Source organism: Triticum urartu, chromosome 7A, assembly GCF_056163025.1.
Source record: "Triticum urartu cultivar PI428250 chromosome 7A, HENAU_Tu73, whole genome shotgun sequence".
Lineage (NCBI taxonomy): Eukaryota > Viridiplantae > Streptophyta > Magnoliopsida > Poales > Poaceae > Triticum > Triticum urartu.
Window position 1 is genome coordinate 569,646,506 of NC_141879.1, and position 16,008 is coordinate 569,662,513.

Consider the following 16,008-nt stretch of genomic DNA (forward strand, 5'->3'; position numbering starts at 1 on the left):
CGATAGTTTGTCAAGTTAGTGTTGTTTTAAACTTCACAAGGATTGGGCGTAGCCACACTCGGTTCAACTAAAGTTGGAGAAACTGACACCCGCCAGCCACCTGTGTGCAAAGCATGTCGGTAGAACCAGTCTCGCGTAAGCGTACATGTAATGTTGGTCCGGGCCACTTCATCCAACAATACCGCCAAACCAAAGTATGACATGCTGGTAAGCAGTATGACTTGTATCGCCCAGAACTCACTTGTGTTCTACTGATGCATATAACATCTACGCATAAACCTGGCTCGGATGCCACTGTTGGGGAACATAGTAATTTCCAAAAAAATCCTACGCACACGCAAGATCATGGTGATGCATAGCAACAAGAGGGGAGAGTGTGTCCATGTACCCTCGTAGACTGAAGACGGAAGCGTTAGCACAACGCGGTTGATGTAGTCGTACGTCTTCACGATCCGACCGATCAAGTACCGAACGCATGGCACCTCCGAGTTCTGCACACGTTCAACTCGATGACGTCCCTTGAACTCCGATCCAGCCGTGCTTTGAGGGGGAGTTCCATCAGCACGACGGCGTGGTGACGATGTTGATGTTCTACCATCGCAGGGCTTCGCCTAAGCACCGCTACTATATTATCGAGGTGGACTATGGTGGAGACGGGCACTTCACATGGCTAAAAGATCCAAGAGATCAATTGTTGTGTCTATGGGGTGCCCCTCTCCTCCGTATATAAAGGGGGGAGAGGGCCGGCCAAGGGGAGGAGGCACGCCCAAGGGGGGAGTCCTACTCCCACCGGGAGTAGGACTCCTCCGTTTCCTATTTGGAGAGGGAGAGGGAAGGAAGAGGAAGGAGGGAGGAAGGAAAGGGGGGCCGGCCCCCCTCCCAATTCGGATTGGACTTGGGGGGGGGCGCCCCCTCCCTTTCTCCTTACCCCTCCTTTCCACTAAAGCCCATTAAGGCCCATATACCTCCCGGGGGGTTCCGATAACCTCCTGGTGCTCCGGTATTATCCCGATCTCACCCGGAACCATTCCGGTATCCAAATATAGTCATCCAATATATCGATCTTTATGTCTCGACCATTTCGAGACTCCTCGTCATGTCCATGATCACATCCGGGACCCCGAACTACCTTCGGTACATCAAAACACATAAACTCATAATATAACTGTCATCAAACTTTAAGCGTGCGGACCCTACGGGTTCGAGAACTATGTAGACATGACCGAGACACGTCTCCGGTCAATAACCAATAGCGAAACCTGGATGCTCATATTGGCTCCTACATATTCTACAAAGATCTTTATCAGTCAAACCGCATAACAACATACGTTGTTCCCTTTGTCATCAGTATGTTACTTGCCCAAGATTCGATCGTCCGTATCTCAATACCTAGTTCAATATCGTTATAGGCAAGTCTCTTTACTTGTTTCGTAATACATCATCCCGCAACTAACTCATTAGTTGCAATGCTTGCAAGGCTTAAGTGATGTGTATTACCGAGTGGGCCCAGAGATACCTCTCCGACAATCGAAGTGACAAATCCTAATCTCGAAATACGCCAAGCCAACAAGTACCTTCGGAGACACCTATAGAGCACCTTTATAATCACCCAGTTACGACGTTTGGTAGCACACAAAGTGTTCCTCCGGTAAACGGGAGTTGCATAATCTCATAGTCATAGGAACATGTATAAGTCATGAAGAAAGCAATAGCAACATACTAAACGATCAAGTGCTAAGCTAACGGAATGGGTCAAGTCAATCACATCATTCTCCTAATGATGTGATCCCGTTAATCAAATGACAACTCATGTCTATGGTTAGGAAACTTAACCATCTTTGATTAATGAGCTAGTCAAGTAGAGGCATACTAGTGACACTATGTTTGTCTATGTATCCACACATGTATTATGTTTCCGGTTAATACAATTGTAGCATGAATAATAAACATTTATCATAAAATAAGGAAACAACTAATAACTTTATTATTGCCTCTAGGGCATATTTCCTTCAGTACCCACCTGGTGGCCCCGCAGACCTCAACCCTGACACTATAAATTCCTATTTTCGGAGAAAAAATGAGGGAGGAAGAATTATCGCGATCCATGAGACGGAGCCGCCGCCAAGCCTTGTTCTTCCTTGGGAGGACAGATCTAGAGTCCGTTTGGGACTTAGGAAAGGGGGATCCTCGTTCTTCGTCATCACCAACCCTTCTCCATCGCCAATTCCATGATGCTCCCTGCTACCTCTTGAGCACTGCGTTGGTTTTCCCCGAAGAGGAAGAGATGATGCAGCAAAGTAGCGTAAGTATTTCCCTTAGTTTTTGAGAACCAAGGTATCAATCTAGTAGGAGGCTACGCGCGAGTCCCTCGTACCTGCACAAAACAAATAAATCCTCGCAACCAACACAAATAGGGGTGGTCAATCCCTATAAGGCCACTTACGAGAGTGAGATCTGATAGATATGATAAGATAATATTTTTGGTATTTTTGTGATAAAGATGCAAAGTAAAATAAAGGCAAAGTAAATAGCAAAGGAAATAACTAAGTAGTAGGAGATTAATATGATGAAGATAGACCTGGGGCCATAGGTTTCACTAGTGGCTTCTCTCGAGAGCATAAGTATTCTATGGTGGGTGAACAAATTACTGTTGAGCAATTGACAGAATTGAGTATAGTTATGAGAATATCTTGGTGTGATCATCTATATAGGCATCACGTCTGAGACAAGTAGACCGACTCCTGCCTGCATCTACTACTATTACTCCACTCATCGACCGCTATCCAGCATGCATCTAGAGTATTAAGTTAAAAACAGAGTAACACCTTAAGCAAGATGACATGATGTAGAGGGATATACTCATGCAATATGAAGGAAACCCCATCTTGTTATCCTCGATGGCAACAATACAATACGTGCCTTGCTGCCCCTACTGTCACTGGGAAAGGACACCGCAAGATTGAACCCAAAGCTAAGCACTTCTCCCATTGCAAGAAAGATCAATCTAGTAGGCCAAACCAAACTGATAATTCGAAGAGACTTGCAAAGATAACCAATCATACATAAAAGAATTCAGAGAAGATTCAAATATTATTCATAGATAGACTTGATCATAAACCCACAATTCATCGGTCTCAACAAACACACTGCAAAAAGAAGATTACATCGAATAGTTCTCCACAAGAGAGGGGGAGAACATTGTATTGAGATCCAAAAAGAGAGAAGAAGCCATCTAGCTAATAACTATGGACCCATAGGTCTGAGGTGAACTACTCACACTTCATCGGAGAGGCTATGGTGTTGATGTAGAAGCTCTCCATGATCGATGCCCCCTCTGGCGGAGCTCCGGAACAGGCCCCAAGAAGGGATCTCATGGATATAGAAAGTTGCGGCGGTGGAATTAGGTTTTTGGCTCCGTATCTGATCGTTTGGGGCTACGTAGGTATATATAGGAGGAAGGAGTACGTCGGTGGAGCAACAGGGGGCCCACGAGGGTGGAGGGCGCGCCCCCCTACCTCGTGGCCTCCTCTTTTCTTTCTTGACGTAGGGTCCAAGTCTCCCGGGTCTTGTTCGTTGAGAAAATCACGTTCCCGAAGGTTTCATTCCGTTTGGACTCCGTTTGATATTCCTTTTCTTTGAAACCCTAAAACAGGCAAAAAAATAGCAATTCTGGGATGGGCCTCCGGTTAATAGGTTAGTCCCAAAAATAATATAAAAGTGGATAATAAAGCCCAATAATGTCCAAAATAGTAGATAATATAGCATGGAGCAATCAAAAATTATAGATACATTGGAGACGTATCGCTCCCCACCGGGAGTGAGTAATTCCTTCGTAGGCTCACTGGTCGGTGAGGAGTTGGATGAGATTCATCATGTAATCGAGTTAGTTTTGTTAGGGCCTGATCCCTATTATCCAATATGTTCTTAGATTGATGTTGCTATGACTTTGCTATGCTTAATGCTTGTCACTTTGGGCCCAGGTGCCATGATTTCAGATCTGAACCATTTATGAATTCATCATTATATCCATGTTATAGATCCGATCTTGCAAGTTATAGTCACCTACTACGTGTTATGATCCGGCAACCCCGGTGTGACAATAACCGGGCCCACTCCCGGTGATGACCGTAGTTTGAGGAGTTCATGTATTCACTATGTGTTAATGCTTTGTTCCGGTTCTCTATTAAAAGGAGGCCTTAATATCCCTTAGTCCCAATATGGACCCTGCTGCCACGGGAGGGTAGGAGAAAAGATGTCATGGAAGTTCTTTTAATAAAGCATGTATGACTATTTACGGAATGCATGCCTACATTATATCGATGAACTGGAGCTAGTGTCGTATTGCCCTAGGTTATAACTTTTTCATGATGAATATCATCCAACAAGTCACCGATACAATGCCTACGAACTTTTCCATATTGTTTCTACTAAGTTACTACTGTTATCATCACTGCTACGCTTGCTACAAAATTACTGCTATCACTATTACTGTTACTATTGCTGCTGCTACTACTATCAAAACTATCAAACTACTTTGCTACTAATCACTTTGCTGCAGATAATTAATCTCCAGGTGTGGTTGAATTGACAACTCAGCTGCTAATACTTTCAAATATTCTTTGGCTCCCCTTCTGTCGAATCTATAAATTTGGGTTGAATACTTACCCTCGAAAACTGTTGCGATCCCCTATACTTGTGGGTTATCAAGACCTTTTTCTGGTGTCGTTGCCGGGGAGCATAGCTATATTTGTTGAGTCACTTGGGATTATTATCATATGATCACTATGAAGAATCTTAAGGATCCAAAGACTAAGATATTTCCCTCAAAGACGAGGGGGGGGGGTAAGGAACTGCCATCCAGTTCTGCTTTAGATTCACCTTCTGTTATGAATAAACTTGCAACTCCACCACATGCTATATGTCGCAAGTTATTGATGATGCTACTTCTGCTATGAATGATGCTTATAATGATGCTAGTACCTTGCTTAATAATGATGATGTGCCACTTGGTGAATTTCTTGATAAACAAATCACTGGTACGCGTTGGTGCTAAAGAAACAGTTTTTAACCCCTTTCGGCAACGGCATTCGGAACCGTCGCCAAGTGAGTGTGGGCGATAGGGGGGGGGGGTCCTTCCCACATGAACCAGAAACCGTTGGGGATATGCCCTCCTGGCACACACGCTCGGCAAAATGAGGTCGTGTGCGACCGGCGAGCACTCAAATATAGAAATACGTATAGTAGTGCTAAAAAAATACAATTATACAGGCGAAATCATTTCTGGTCATAAGTAGATCCCACACAGTCAGTCACCACTAAACGTTTCCATTTGTATATACATCCCACACAGTCACTCCAAACGTTTGCGCAAGGTGGTGTAACGCAAACAGTTTTGAAGAGAATGTCGTGTGTGATTGTTCATTGATCCAACACGGTTTATTCCTAGAAATTGTGTGTGTCGCCTGAGGTCATCGCCCATGGTGTTTTCTCATTAACCGTTTGCAATAGGAAAACCCAATTAGCAAGATAATTGGCCAATTAGCGGGATAATTGCCATATTATTAATAATCCATTTACTAATCTAATTGACATTCATATTAAGCACATAATATATTCCATTTCCATATTAAGGAAGCGGGATTTCATAATTGAAATACATCGGAGCACAACATGATATAGTTTCAACACTCAGCTACCCCATTACACAACTGCACCAGCTGCAAGTTTCACATGCAACATCTAGAACCTTTCGAAATTAGCATCATAGATGGTACATAGAGAGATGCATCTGATCTAGAAAACGGCTGAAGCGGAAGGCGAATATTGAGCCTTCATTCATGTTGAAGGTCTTTGCAACTTTAGGCCAGTGCCTATGGATGATTGACCGTCCGTCCTTCGAACTCTTCAGGAACACTTCAATATTGAACCATGGGTGTTGTATGAAAACTTTCCTCGCCTCCTAACCATAGAGGTGGTTTGAGAGGTAATCATCAGTGAACCCTGAAAACAAGGATGTGCATAAATATCTTCTCTATATTGTAAACGGGACAAAGGAATAAAAAGGCAAGGTATAATAGTTAGTACCATCTTGTAAACCTCAGTGCTTCCCATTGTTTCCCTGCAACACATATAAGGTTGTTAGTCATCGGGTTAAGTAAGGGTTCGCGTGCTATCAGTAAAATATGTTGATGAAAAATAAGCACATTGGAGATTCATCATATTAATTCAAGCCACATGGAAAACCCATTTATCCAAACCAAGCATGATTAAGAACTAGGAAATATAGCACTTGTATATGTTTCTCATGTATTAAGTGCACCCAAATTCGATTTATTCCTCATGTGGTATACAATAAGAGAATGCAGCCACAACAATTGAACATCACATTGCAGAATTGAACCAAGCAGTTAACTAAACACCACAACAAATGAACCAAACGTTAACTGAGCACCATATTGCACAATATAACATACTCCTAATAGAAGATCAGATAGTTAACCAAACCAAGCATGCTTAACAACTTGGAAATATTGCACCCTGAAGAATTGAACATCACATTTGCATAATTGAACCAAGCAGTTAACTAAACACCACATTGCACGACATATAGAACATATACACTATAGCAGAAGATTGCATGGTAAAAGTAGATATCACAATTCACTAGAATTTTTTTAAGGAAAGGCAGTAGCTAGCAAACTGAACAGGCGTCCTTATAGTGAGCTAATAAGACAAGCTACTCCTCATTGTTGGATATATCGATGACGATTGGCTCCTTGGACATGGAAGAGGGCGAGGCCTCCGCATTGTGGGTGCCCTTGTTGTAGTGGTGAGTTGCCTGAGCCGCTCCAAGCACCAACCCGCTGGCTCTCGAGATGAGGTAAGCACATGCACGCTGAGAAAACACCTTGTAGTCTTCGTTGAAGGCACCGACGGTGGCCTCGAGAAAACACCATGAACTGTTGATTAAAGCAGCCAACCGTGTCGCGGCGTCGGAGCGCGAAGCATCAACGATGGCCTCGACGGCGAGGTGCTCCTCCAAGATCTGGGGGTCGGCACGAATGGCAGCCATCGCGACCTCATCTGCACGTGCGGCCGCGATTTGCTTCTCCGCTGCCAAATGCTCCTTGAGGTCCTTATTTGGTGGAGGGTCGGTGATTTGGGTGGAAGGTGTCATGCTCGCGCCGGCGGTCGGGGCATGTGGGATGTGGAAGGAGGAGGAGGATGGGGGTCGGGTGTGGATTACCTGCGTGGATAGGCGAGGCCAAGCAGCATGAAAGAGGGTCGCCGGCGAGAAGGCGGTGCTACAAGCAAGGAGTGAAGGTTTCAACTTGGAAAGGAAGGAAGAAACAGGGGAAATGTGGCTTTTGGTAAGGGGAGGGGGCGGGGAGGTAGATATTTCCATGGAAGCCAAAAATTTGGAATCGGTTCAGCAAAAAAACTGGCGCACAAAGTGTCACCAGACACGGTCCCTTATTCAAAGCGGGTTGTGGACTTTAGCTGTCGCACCTTCTCGCGTAAGCCGTATGCGTACTATACTCCGACGGTGCTCCAAGATATTTTGTGTTGCATCTCACATGGTTGGTTATAATAAACTATGTGGGATCTACTTGATTTTTCGTCTTGATTTGAATTACATAATGGGGTCACAGCGGCCATGGACGGTGTTTGAATTGCTAGACCTTTTATCTACAGTGATCATAAAAGAATTGGAATTATTCAGGGTTCATTTGGAGATTTTTATGCATTAACTGAGTTTTCAATGCATTTATGTTCATAATTCAAATTTGAACTACATACACATTCTCTAGTGTATATAAATTGGTTGAAAAATCAAATCTTTGTCCTTGGGTCCATGCTTAGGTCCCATGCAAGAAATGGGAATGAATGCCAAACACCCTGCCACCGTCACTCGGCCGCAAACATTGATATACCTGGTTTTTAAATTCTAGTAAATCCAAAACTCGTCTGAAATTCATGAAACTTGGCATGCTATCATGGAGTGGTATCAACATGTCATGGTAAATTTTTTGTCCCATTTGGGGCAGGTTTGGGTATATGCTTCTCACAAACTAGAGCTTCTCACAACAAGCATGATGGTTTCGGTAGGGAACACCACACCTTTGGGGACGAAACAATATCCATTGCCTCTTATTGCTTTCAAAAAAATTCTCGTGTCAACATAGAACAACAGGAGTGTTATGTTATTTTTTGTGATTTTTCGGGGTTCGTTTGGACAATTTTATGCATTAACTAAGTTTTCAATGCATTTATGTGCATAATTAAAATTTGAACTACATGCACATTCTCCAGTGCATATAAATTGGTTGAAAAATCAAATCTTTTGTCCTTGGGTGCATGCTTAGGTCCCATGCAAGAAATGGGAATGAATATCAAACACCCTGCCACCATCACTCGGCCGCAAACATTGAGATACCTGGTTTTTAAATTCTAGTAAATCCAAAACTCGTCTGAAATTCATGAAACTTGGCATGCTATCATGGAGCGGCATCAACATGTCGCGGTAAATTTGTTGTCCCATTTGGGCAGGTTTGGGTATATACTTCTCACAAACCAGAGCTTCTCACAACAAGCATGATGGTTTCGGTAGGGAACGCCCCACCTTTGGGGACGAAACGTTATCCATTGCCTCTTATTGCTTTCAAAAATTTTCTCGTGTCAACATAGAACAACATGAGTGTTGTGTTATTTTTTTGTGATTTTCGGGGTACGTTTGGACATTTTTATGCATTAACTGAGTTTTCCATGCATTTATGTGCATAATTCAAATTTGAACTACATGCACATGCTCCAGTGCATATAAATTGGTTGAAAAATCAAATATGTGTCCTTGGGTGCATGATTAGGTCCCATGCAAGAAATTGGAATGAATTTCAAACACCAGGGCGCCGTTGATTGCCGGGAAAACATTGAGATGCCTGGTTTTCAAATTCTAGTAAATCCAGAACTCGTCTGAAATTCATGAAACTTGGCATGCTATCATGGAGCGGCATCAACATGCCGTCATGAATTTTTTGTCCCATTTGGGGCAGGTTTGGGTATATGCTTCTCACAAACCAGAGCTTCTCATAATAAGCATGATGGTTTCAGTAGGGAGCGCCCCACCTTTGGGGACGAAATGATATCCATTGCCTCTTATTGCTTTCAAAAAAATTCTCGTGTCAACATAGAACAACAGGATTGTTGTCTTATTTTTTGTGATTTTTCGGGATTCGTTTGGACATTTTTATGCATTAAGTGAGTTTTCAATGCATTTATGTGCATAATTCAAATTTGAACTACATGCACATGCTCCAGTGCATATAAATTGGTTGAAAAATCAAATCTTTTTCCTTGGGTGCATGCGTAGGTCCGATGAAAGAAATGGGAATGAATGTCAAACACCCTGCCACCGTCACTCGTCCGCAAACATTGAGATACCTTGGTTTTAAATTCTAGTAAATCCAAAACTCGTCTGAAATTCATGAAACTTGGCATGCTATCATGGAGCGGCATCAACATGCCGTGGTAAATTTTTTGTCCCATTTGGGGTAGGTTTGGGTATATGCTTCTCACAAATCAGAGCTTCTCACAACAAGCATGATGGTTTCGATAGGGAACATCTCACCTTTGGGGGCAAAACAATATCCATTGCCTCTTATTGCTTTCAAATTTTTTCTCGTGTCAACATAGAACAACATGAGTGTTGTGTCAATTTTTGTGATTTTTCCGGGTTCGTTTCGACATTTTTATGCATTAACTGAGTTTTCAATGCATTTATGTGCATAATTCAAATTTGAACTACATGCACATGCTCCAGTGCATATAAATTGGTTGAAAAATCAAATCTGTGTCCTTGGGTGCATGCAAGAAATGGGAATGAATTTCAAACACCAGGCACCATTAATTGCCGGCAAAACATTGTGATACTTTGTTTTTAAATTCTAGTAAATCTAAAACTCATCTGAAACTCATGAAACTTGGCATGCTATCATGGAAGGGCACCCGACATGCTGTGGTATTTTTCGTGTCCATTTTGAGAGAAGGCGCACTCAAATAATGACAACCAACAAAGGCATTTTGAAAAAATAGTTGCCACTTTAATATCTCAAACGTTTGTATAATTCAAACCGTGTGCATTCTGTTAACTATTCATGTGACGCCATGTGTCTTGGTTTTAATGGCTATAGGAGGTGCCGTGTGGATAGCCGCTTGACTAAATGGGAGGCGTGCGAGCGTAGTCCGGTGCGCAGGCTCACCAGGAAGCGTACAAGCCGTTCAATGTAGGATCTGTGCATCTCTTCAAGCAAATGGTTCACATTATGGTATGCAAATTAAAGCCAGACTTCGGGGCTAAGCCAAGAGACACTACGATTTGTCAAACTATGCAGCTAAAAATCAATAGCACTATCTATTTTTTGCAACTAAAATTCAGTAATTAAGCATAGATTTCATTCAAACTAGAGATTAAGCAGTCGTTCTCACCGGGAAGTGAGACAGCCTTGGACCGCCGCCCGCCTCGCTCCCACTGGTCTATATTAATGGCGCCGCCGAGCGGCCACACCCCCCATCCTCGCTACACACACAATTCCTCTCTCTCCGCCCACATCTTCAACGCCACTCTGAGTCCTCAAAGCCGTCAGTGTACGAGGATGCCGCCGAAGTGCCCCATCGGAGGGAGTGGCGACGCCGGGGCTGCTGAAGCACCGGAGCACAGCGTGAATATGGAGACAGAGGTTTCTGTCGGCACCGATGAGGTGGAGAACGAGGCTGCCAACAAGTGGGAGCGGGTCGAGAAACAACCGCAAGCGACTCCAGCAAGCCTAGACTTCATCAACAACCTCCCCGATGATATGTTGATAGTCATCATATCCCTCCTCCCAATCAAATATCAGGCGAGGACAACCGCCCTTTCCCGGCGGTGGCGCACCCTATGGCTCCGCACCCCTGTCGACCTCCTCGACGCCCTGATAACCCACAAGTATAGGGGATCGCAACAGCTTTCGAGGGTAGAGTGTTCAACCCAAATTTATTGATTCGACACAAGGGGAGCCAAAGAATATTCTCAAGTATTAGCAGCTGAGTTGTCAATTCAACCACACCTGGAAACTTAGTATCTGCAACAAAGTGTTTAGTAGCAAAGTAATATGATAGTGGTGGTAGCGGCAACAAAAGTAAAGACAGCAAAAGTAATGTTTTTGGTATTTTGTAGTGATTGTAACAGTAGTAGCGGGAAAGTAAATAGGCGAGAACCAGTATATGGAAAACTGGTAGGCACCGGATCAGTGATGGATAATTATGCCGGATGCGGTTCATCATGTAATAGTCATAACATAGGGTGACACAGAACTAGCTCCAATTCGTCAATATAATGTAGGCATGTATTCCGTAAATAGTCATACGTGCTTATGGAAAAGAACTTGCATGACATCTTTTGTCCTACCTCCCGTGGCAGTGGGGTCCTATTGGAAACTTAGGGATATTAAGGCCTCCTTTTAATAGAGAACCCGGTGGCCCAACGGGCGGTTCATGAAGGCCGGTTCATACTATGGTGGGCCGGTTTAAGAGGAAAGGCATGAGGAACATTTATCTTACAAGGAGCTAAGACCTGGACTTGTATCCGGTTTGTATTAGAGATAGACTAGTCCTAATCCTAATAGGACTCTACATGTAACCCGCCCCTCCAACATATATAAGGAGGGGCAGGGCACCCCAAAGGGGGACAAGATTCACAAGTTTCACAAGTTGGACAAGTTAGGTTTAGACAATAGCTCTCAAGATAGAGCACTCTTGTAACCATGATCATCATCATCAATATCAATGAAGCAGGACGTAGGCTTTTACCTCCACCATGAGGGGCCGAACCTGGGTAAAACCTCGCGTCTCTCGTCCCGCTCAACCCCTCTCAAGCTACCACATAGATGCGTTGGCCTCGCGACTAAGTCCTGAAACTAAGGACATCTGCCGTGACAATTCCACGACAGTTGGCGCCCACCGTGGGGATCGCGCACGGTGGTGTTGAGTTCTTGGAGGGATCGCTTCTAGGGTTTCGATAAATTCGCAAAATTTCCGGATGAAGAAGAACCGGTTTGGAAGGAGCTGGATCAGCTTCAAGTCATTAATTCAGTCATAAGAAAGCTATGTGTGAAGCTACGTGTGAAGAAAATTGCAGTTACAAGCAATGGATCGGCTTTTGACTTCTGATGGGTTTGGTGATCCGAAACTTCACACAAGATTATCCGTCCACAGTTTCTACAGGTTTGACCGAGTCTAGGAAGAGGATTGGTCCAAGCAACTACGACCCGAAGAAGGACGGGGACTTGAATTAATCGCAACCGTGGTCTCTGCCTCCAGCCGCCCGGTTTGCCTCAGCTGTCGACCCGCCGATTGATCTAAGCTGTAGCCTCGCTGGCGGAGCTTTGATTCCTAGGCGTACAGACGTAACGTCACGCGTATACCTGACCGGCTGGCTGATGCTGCTCCTCCACTTATGATCCACTTCCATCAAACAAAAATCTGCTGGCAGGAAGACAACAGCGACTTATTATCATAAGGTGACCGTGGAGAGCTGCCTCATCCCTGTAGTGAGTCGCCACGCCTGGGGTTACGACTGCAACCTCGCCACTGCCCCGAGCCGACCTATGGAGCCGCGTGGTGCCTCCGCCGCCATTTCACCCTTGCAGAGAGCCGACCTGCACCGACCGACCTTGAGCTGCTACTGAAAACCGCCGCAGCCATAACAATCAGGTGCTATTTTTCTAAAACTCTTTTTTGGTGTAATTACATAATGTCAAAAGATTTTCTCAAGGTATGCTATTGTATACACAGGTCAATTACCTCATGATTAAAGTATGATTCGGTCCCCACGCGCTGTCATTGGAGGTCACGTCTATATCCACACTATATCAAATGGCTTATCAGATGTGCGCAAATCGCCGCCTCAACGGTCTGGTCTACATCAACTCACCGGGCCGCGCTTGTAGCCGGTTCATTCGACCATACCCGCGCCGGTTCAACCGTCCGCGCCCACGGCCGACCCGTCTGTCCGCGCGGCTTATAATGCCACGGCCGACTCACGCGTCCGCTCTGTCATTTAAATATCACGGTTGACTCTGATATGTATATCAACAAATCAGAGCCGCCCCTGCGGTCTTGAGCCGCCGGGGGCATGTTCGGCCGCCTCGGTCGCGATAAACGGATCATCCGTCGTCCGAACAAATCAGGTGACATCTATCTAAGTCTATTTTTGACATATATTGTTTTTGTAAAAAGAACAATTACGTTGGTTTTCCATATTTTTATATGCAGGACAATTATTCGCCACAACATTGGTGTTACACCATGCATATGGAGCGCGCACTGGCGTCATTATATACTGGCTTTTGACCATTCCGCACTGCTCAACGGACGCACGCAAACCGCCTGTGGTCCGGTTTACATCAACACGCGGCCGGTTCTCCATCTACGCCAGCTTACAATGCCCGCAGGCGACTCTCCGTCCGCGCCGGTTTACAACTCTCGCGGCCGACTCTCCGTCCGCGCCGGTTTACAACTCCCGCAGCTGACTCTCCGTCCGCGCCGGTTTACAACTCACACGGCCGACTCTCCGTCCGCGCCGGTTTACAACTCCCGCGACCGACTCTCCGTCCGCGCCGGTTTACAACTCCCGCGGCCGACTCTCCGTCCGTGCCGGTTTACAACTCCCGCAGCCGACTCTCCGTCCGCGCTGGTTTACAACTCCTGCGGCCGACTCTCCCGTCCGCGCCGGTTTACAATGTCGCGGCTGACTCATCTGTCTGTGCCTCCTCTGATGCTGCGGACGTATTTTCCGTCCGTCTCTCACGGCCTGGTCTACATCAACACGCCAGGCCGCACCTATTTTCCTGAGCTGTTTATTGAGTATGAGCAAGTCACAGCTTGGGTAGCCCGGTTTTCTTCCAATAAATTGGAAGCAAATTATCATTCAGCCACCGTCTGCACTGGATGGATCAATGGACATGCGCACAAATCACTGCCACTACAGTTTGGTCAACTTCAAACAAGTCAGTTGGAAGGAACCATTGGCCGAGTTGCTGACACGGCTCGTATGGGATCATTTATAACCCTCCGCAGTCACCTCAACTTTCTGTGGATTCACATCGCACTATCAACATCAATGATATACACCTTCTGCTATGGTCAAACACGGAGAATCTCAAGCCAACTCCTCGAGTCACCTTGAGACTCGGGGGCTACAATGATATGATTCAGCTATATGCCGGTTTTTCAGTGAAGTCAAGAACCCCAGGACATTGGAGAGAAAGATAACTCGGTCCCGGAGGCTACTGTTATATTGATGAAAATTTAAAGGCCGTCATAAATATTCCGGCTCACAATGATGCTTCCGATTTACAATCCGGTTTAAGAGGAAACTATCTCTTGCAAATCTCTGAAGCTCTCAAATCCGGTTTAAAAATTTCCGGTTCAAAAAGGAATTAACTTCTCTCAAGTTCGAGTTTAAAGGCCGTCAAAAAATTTCCGGCTGAAAATGAAGATTCCGGTTTAAAATCCGGTTCAAGGGAAAGATGTCTCCCACAAAGCTTTGAGGCTCTCAATATCCGGTTCAAAATCCCGGTTCAAGAAGAATTTGTCTCTTGCAAAAAGTTAAAAGTTGCCAAAGAGAACCTGCTGCCATGATGCGCGGTTCAAACATGGGTATCTCGCCTTACTGGCCTGACATATTATTGATCACATGGGGGCGTCTGCTTCATAAAGCGGGGTCTCTGTTCTTTTACATCATGCGTGGTTACACGGAGTTGTTCTGTTTAAAGCGGCCTCCGATTAACCCCTTGAAAATTTTATAAACATCACTTGGGGGCTTGGTCGTGTCTGAACCAATGCAATACCTCTTGATAGGCGAGAGCCACCAGATCACTTGGGGACTTGGTCACATCTGAACCAGTCATGCCTCTTGATCGGCCTAAGGCCACAGAATCACTTGGGGGCTTGGTCGAACCCGAACCATTGCCATGCCACTTGATCAGCATAAATGCCACGGTTTCATTTGGGGACCTGGCTGACTTGAACCATAGCTACACCTATCGGGAGCTTGGTCGTGTCCGACCATGGTAACGCCATCTAATCAGCTCAAATAAGCCTCTTTTTGCAAATGGTTTTATCATTGCCTTTGCTTCAATATTTTCCTTGATAACTGTTTCTTTTATTTTTGTTGCGTTTTTAAACCGACAAAGTTTTAAACCGGCCCAAACTGTCAATTACAAATTGACGGAACGCAGTCAAATCTTAATCCAAAGACTATCTGCCCGGTTTGATTTTTTGTTACCATCCTATTATGGAGTAAACCGGTGTTTATCACAGCCCAGCACGGTTTTATCATAAACCGGCACAATATGGAAGGAGTTATCAGTACTCAAGATTGGGGTTACCACCTTTACTACAAAAAGTTGGTAAAACCAACAATGTGATTCAATGTCACAGGTATGATCTATTTCATATTAGATTATTCTTAAGGGCAGCCTTGGTTATAAACCCTGGTTATATGTTGGGCATTATGACCCGTCCGGCGGTAAACCGCCAGGACACTTTAAACTTGTTGTATGCAGAAACAGGTTTGTTAAACCAGCCTGGCTTTGGACTATAAGTCACCAGTATATATATTTGGATTGCGCCATTGGAATCATGCGCTTATAAATCATTGGGTCATATTATTCAAATAGCCAAACTTGGCTGAATTTTCATTATGATATTGAATGAATAAGGTTTTCATATTGGGTTATATTATTCAAATCTTGAATAGCCAACATGGCTGGATTTCTATTGTGATTATCAATAACTAGTGTTATGATTGAGGTTTTCAAACTTGCTTTAGCGCAATGGCTATTATTTTATCAATGGATATGATTTATTCTACAATGGAAGGAATAGTCCCGAGTCACTGCAGGCTTACGACCCGGCACTTGGGGGCTACATTATTCAAATTGAGATTACATGCAAGTCTCATGTCGCTGC